The following is a 6,664-nucleotide window of genomic DNA, read 5'->3' on the forward strand; positions in this document are numbered from 1 at the left end:
CTGAGTGTAAATTCACCTGCATTTGGGAGGGTTGCCCCCCCCCCTCGCGTGGCTCCTGCCTTTCTTCCTTTCTTCTGCACACACGTCCATTGCAGCATAAGCAGCTGCAAGGCGAGCTTGGGGTTTGTTTGTTTTTTGCAAGAGGCGCGCGAGCCTGGTCAACTCTCGGATACAGCAACGAGGAACGGGGGCTGCAGTTCGGCGCTTGCTTTTTACTCGGGTGTAAGCAGCCCTGAACTGAAGGGGACTTGCTTCAGAGGAAATGCAGGACCGACCGGGCTGGGATCTCAGAGCGCGCGTTAGCTAGGCAAGGAAATCAAATCACCCTGGTATATATGTTGTGAACCGCCCCGAGATCTGCGGGTGAAGCGCGGTATACAGATTTTAACAACAGCTAACCCTGCAGTCCTACCAGTGCCGGATTTACGTATAAGCTAAACAAGCTATAACTTAGGGTCCCACCCTCTTGGGGGCCCCCAAATACACTAAAGGGAAAAAACACCTGGATGTACATTTCCAAAATATAAGATAAAAAGCAAATAAAAGAAAACCTAGATACAGCAACAGTGGCAAATGGCTTTAGATACTTATTAGGTCCATAAATTACCATATAGTCAACACAAAAAACAGCGACAATTTGTTGTTGACAAAGGACAGCTGGACATATAAAGGGTGGTGCTGTAGTCTAAACCACAGAGCCTAGGGCTTGCTGATAAGAAGGTCGGCGGTTCAAATCCCCACGATGGGGTGAACTCCCGTTGCTCGGTCCCTGCTCCTGCCCACCTAGCAGTTCAAAAGCACATCAAAGTGCAAGTAGATAAATAGGCGGGAAGGTAAACGGCATTTCCGTGCACTGCTCTGGTTCGCCAGAAGCGGCTTAGTCATGCTGGCCACATGACCCGGAAGCTGTACGCCGGCTCCCTCGGCCAATAAAGCGAGATGAGCACCGCAACCCCAGAGTCGGCCACGACTGGACCTAACGGTCAGGGGTCCCTTTACCTTCAGTAGCTTAGGGCCTCATCAAACCTAAATCTGGCCCTGAGCCCTACACGTAAGCCATTAATCACTACGAAGAACTGGGAGCAGAGAGTAACAATACGCAGTTGGGATTTATTGCTGTTTTCCCCAAAAAGTTGTATTTCAGATGGAGAAACGTAGGTGTTGAAATGTGCTCAGAAAAGAGTAGTAATGAAAGCAGTCAGATGCTCCTTGACAAAACATTCTGCGTCTAGGCTGGAATCCCATACCCACTTAAGTAGGACCCATTTAATTCAGTGGGTTTTGCCTCTGGATAGACATGCAGAGTTTTGCGCTGTCAGGGTTCCGACATGCAGCATAAGCCTCTGCACGTTTACGCAGAACAGTACTGTGTTCCATGGAGGCTATTTCCCTAGTAAATATGTTTAGGAGCCGTGGACTATATTGGCAGTTTAACTTCCCTGAAATTTGGAGTGGGTGGTGTCCACATTTTACCCCCTGTAGATTATGCTGTTGCCTGTGTGTTCATAAATATCTATACGTACTTAAAATAGTACTAGTACTTTTCTTTGCCACAAGAGGGAAGCATTGTAATTATTGTAGGGAAACTACTTGATGCAGACAAGCTGACTGAACTCCACGGCTCCAGCATTGATGATACTGCACCATGGTCTGAGATAGTGATGACCTTAGATGTGCTGTTAGATGTAAGCATTAAACCCAACTCATTTCTGTCTATTCAGTTTTATTTATAATCCTGCATCTACTTCCCTGTAAGTCAGCCCAGTGAACTCAATAGGATTTACTTCTGAGTTGACATGTAGTATTACACCGCAAATCTAAACTGAGGTGGGGGTGGGAATTTTATGTATTTATGTAGTCATTGTTTAATTGTATAAGGGCCTGAAAAGTGCTCTGTTGTAATTCTCACATCTTTTGTTTTTTAATGAATATCTGTCTGGTCACCGGGCATCTATAGAACAAGCAAATGCCATTTATTTTTTACATTTACATTCCATGTGGCTACCACTGGTATTTTGCAGAGAGGATTTTTTTTATACATACCTAATATAAAACACACAGAGAGGATCATCAATATATTTTCACAGCATTGCTTTAATTCCGTGCAGTACTTGTATTACAGCAGAATGAAATGAAAGCAAGAAAGGCTATTGTTATGGAAAATAACTGTTTCCAGGAAGCTGGTAGATGAAGAGTGCTGCAACAGACCTGCAAAGGCATACTATACATTTGCTGAGTCACTATGCTGCCCGGTCATTTTGGCTTTCTGCCCAGGACTTTTCTCTGCGGTTCTGCAAGGTAGACAGTGTGTAAGGGTTTGATGAAGGAAGAAGAAATATTAGTGAGGGATGAGAAGCTAGGTTCTTATACTGTCTTGAGAGGGAAATGTTTGCGGTCCTTTTCCTTTTGAAATGTGGAAATTCTTCACATTATTATTTATTGTGGGGGAAAGCTGTTAATGGGGGGGGGGGGAGGTTGGAGAAAGGTTCACACTTCTGTGTTTTAGCTTCTTTACGCAGCAATCCTAAGGCATGTGGGAGGGGAATCCAAGACTTGTTGAATTAAGCCAAAGCCTCTCCTGTCAAATCTAAAGTCTTCTGAATCAGTCTGAATCAGTCTTTTATCATCAAGGTTCATACATATTCAGCACTAAAATTCAGGACAGCTCAATACAGACTTGTGGTATTAACAGGAACTCTGTGCCAAGGTGTGGACCTCAAGAATAGGCTCCTTTTTTTCTTCGTTGTGGAGAGAAGCATTAAGAAATAGTTAATTGTATAAAGAATCATCCATGTGAAACCAAATAACTCAGATGAGACAGGGTGTAGGAATAAGGCTTTTAATTAGCATGAGGCACATTATCAGCCGCATGACTCCTATTAATGATAATAGGAGTTAAGTAGCTTAAACATTGTGGGCTAATACCCTCCAAGGCATTAACTCCTAGTGTGTAATATGGACTTCTGAGGCTGTAAAGAAGACAGGTTGTTTGCTGTAGCAGTTGTGTGGAATGTTATCGACTGGCAAATATTTCTCATGTTACTTCTAGCATACCTCGAAAGCAGAGCCATAGCAATGGGGGGGGGGGGGGGACGACGACGACTAGCTGGGTTTTTTGCCGCAAGTGAAGCCTCCAGAGGGCTGCCGTTGAGGCTCCCAACCTGTGTCTGCAAATGCATGTGGGGTCTCTGTGCTAAACTGACTCTTTGACCCAGGTGAAATAAAGCCTAGTTTTGCCCCTGCTGGGAAGTCTTCCATGTGACAGTCTTGCATTTGAGCATTAACCCTCCTATGCTAATGTGCAGCTACTACTCCCTTGAACTGCCAACAGGATTCTTAAGTCTTAAAGTTCATAGGTCAGTGAGAAAACTATTCACGCATTACACTGGTTCAGATATTAAAAGACCTTAAGTTTAAGACAGAGGTTTTCAACCTTTTTGAGTCCTTGGATCCCTTGACCAACTACCTTCTTTCTGTGGCACTTCTGTGGGTCTCAGCAGCCCAGTTATGTCACCCCTTGCCTGCAGTGCTGGCAGCCCCACACCCTTTTTCAAACACCCTCCTCTCCTGTCCTGTCTCCTTGGGAGTCCTCTGAGCAGCCGCAGCTGCCACCCCTGGTCTCTGAGCTGCCCTACCAGCCCCAAAGATAGGTGTCTCCTCACACTGCCCCACGAGGGCCTGGGAAGCACCCCCTGGCCAGCCCTAGAGGCACCATTCATCCGAGGAGCTTGTAACAAGGGCTGCTGCAACAAACAGCTGTGGAAGCCACTGGGAGACAGAAATGCAAGAGGGCATCAGAGGAGGGAGGGAAGGAAAGAGGGACAGAGGCCAGTGTTGTCCGCGGCTCCCCTGACCACCATTCAAGGCACCCCAGGGTGCCACGGTACATTGGCTGAAAACCACTGGTTTAAGAGAAGAGTTTAGAGGCTTAAACCTTCATGCATACAGAAAAAGCATGGAAAATGTGAGCCAAGGCACTCAACAGCTGTGTAATATAAGCAGCAAACACATTCTATAGTCTTGCATACTGGACTCACAACTCAGCTCCCATGGAGCCACACTTTTCATATTATTTCTAGTTTGTTGTTACTGTCATTTGTCCAATAGCTCAGAAAGGGCAAACAGCTAAGCAAACAACGTTGTTTAGTTTGGAGAGAGCGGCTACAGCTTGTTTTTACATATGAGATACTTTTGCATGTTTTATAGTGGGTGTTTTTATTGTCTTTGAGCCTTATTGTGAAATCTATCTGAGAAGCATAATAGGAACTGATTCATGAATGAAATGAATAATAGTATAAAGCTGCGGGAGAGGGACTAGAATGCAGCCCAGTGCTGGTATCGCAGACCAATCAATGAACATGGCAGAAATATTGAAAGAGATGTGGAACAAGTCATTAGAGGAAGTGAGCCAAACCAGGGACTGCAAATCATGAGAAGTTGTGGCAGCTCTTCTCTCAGGCATGTGCGCACACAGCATCATGCTGCATGCAGATAAGCAGTGAGTGATAGGAATGTGTTCAGATGTGTACAGATATGCAGCAGCACATGCTCCTGTGCATATTCGTGGTACGCTCCCACACAGAATTGCATGTGATGTGCTTCAGTGCTTGTTGTGTGCAGTGTGTTGCTGTGATGAGCAGGAGCGCGTGACATAGAGGAGCATGCCACTGGCCTGAGAGCAAACCAGGTTCTGAAACCAAGGTTTTATCCTGGCTTGTTCTCAATAGCCATAGGTCAAACAGGGAAACTGATTAGTTTGAAAGCAAAAGTGAAAACCTTCAGTTTCTGGTGTGTCAAATAGAGGGGACGGAGGAATGTGTGGCCTTGAGTATGCTTTGTTAAGTCTTATTCACATAGCAAGAAACTGTTGCATCCTGTTAGGCCAGAACTAAACCTATGTGTGTGGAGGTGGGTGTGTGGAGACTCCCAGACCCTTCAAACTACAGCAGGGGTGAGGAACATTTTATGTCAAAGGCCATAGTCCCTCAGATAATCTGTCAGGGACCGGATGTTAGGATATAGTTCTGTTCCACCTTTAGAACAGGCATGTGGAGTTGTTGTATGTCACATGTCTGTTTACTTCCAGCACAGTCTGCTGGGAACTTTTGTTGTATACAGCTTTTGCCTATGCTGTTTGCTTGGACACGAAGGGAAGCAGACATGTTTTTCCTTTGTCCTGCTGCTGAATAAATGCTTGTAAATATGCTTACATATGCCTCTGTCCACTACTTCTGTTGCAAAGAGTTCTTATCTCTGCTAGCTTGCGTGCTCAGTCTCTAAAGGTCTCTGAGGCTTGAGTCGCAGTTTTGATGCTGTTCCGAGAACTGGAGTTCGTCCAGCTGCCGGCCGGTGGGCTGGAGCCAGCTGGGGGCCTGCCAATTGCCCCTGTCTCACCGGACACATCCCAACACCAGATGCCAGCAGGTCCTGAGTCTGTCTCTCTCTCTCTCCCCACCCTTTCCCTCCTCCTTGTTGCCATATGAAATTAGGAACAGGTTGCGGGTTGCCCTGCAACTACAGGAACAGTTCCAACAGATGGTATAATTATCTAGTAGCATTAGCAAACAATACTATTACCAGTTTTAAAGTTGAGCTGCAGTGTGCACCTATCGCTTAAAAGGAACTGTACTTTGGATGGATGTATTTAAAGTCAATCCTGCCTTGAAAAAAGTTGTCATGGAAACCTCAGATAACTGGCACCCAGTGTGAGCAATAACACATTCTGATGACTCAGAGGCACTTTTAGGATAAGGACTACTTGGATTCCTTTGTGATGCAGAACTATTTGATTTGAGGACATCTATCCTGGGGTGAAATTATGATGAGACAAAAATGTCTTCCCTCTTCTCTGCTGAAGCAGTTGGCATTAGACGGTGGGTCATTGGGTTGTAGAAACTGCCGGTTTTCCTGAAGCCTTGTTAAGAGGCCAAAAAGAAAATGTCATGAAAGCTTTCTTCTAAATAGCAATCTTATTAACAGCATGCTCTCTCTCCCTTTTCGCACCCAGACTTTGCTTTAGGGGTTAGAATGTTGTCACGATTACATCAGGTGCTTCGGAGGTGAAATGGCTTATATATATGAAGAGAGCTTCCTCCCGTTAAGATCCTCAATTGAATTTAAAATATCCTCATTTGCCAAGAGATCAGCTGCCTATGGCTCTCACAAACTCTCACCCAATGACAGCAGCTATTTCATCTAGCAGAGAGATGGAGAAGCGAACCAGGGTTATTCCATCACTGCTGAGAGACCAGCTGTCTTTGGCCTTCCTTTACCTGTTGCATTGTAGCCTGTCACCTGTTATTCCATCCAAGATAACTCAGTCAGTACAGCACGAGACTCTTAATTTCAGGGTTGTGAGTTCAATCCCTGCGTTGGGAAAAAGACTCCTGCATTGTATGGGGTTGGACTAGATGACCCTTGTGGTCCCTTCCAATTCTATGATTCTATTCTACCCGAACTGTTTTCATCCAAGCTGGTTTTTATAAGAGCTGTAACTTTAAGAACATTTAAATGCCAGAGTTTGCTCCTCTGTCCACATCCTTTTTAACCTTTCGTGTGGCTAAGGACTGTCTTACAACTGATCTTTGTAAGCTGCTCTGGGAGGAATTTTAGCTAAAGAATGGGGTAAATATGTTTTAAGCAAATAATTAAGTAAACACAAAAG

This window comes from Podarcis muralis, chromosome 9 (assembly GCF_964188315.1).
Source record: "Podarcis muralis chromosome 9, rPodMur119.hap1.1, whole genome shotgun sequence".
NCBI lineage: Eukaryota > Metazoa > Chordata > Lepidosauria > Squamata > Lacertidae > Podarcis > Podarcis muralis.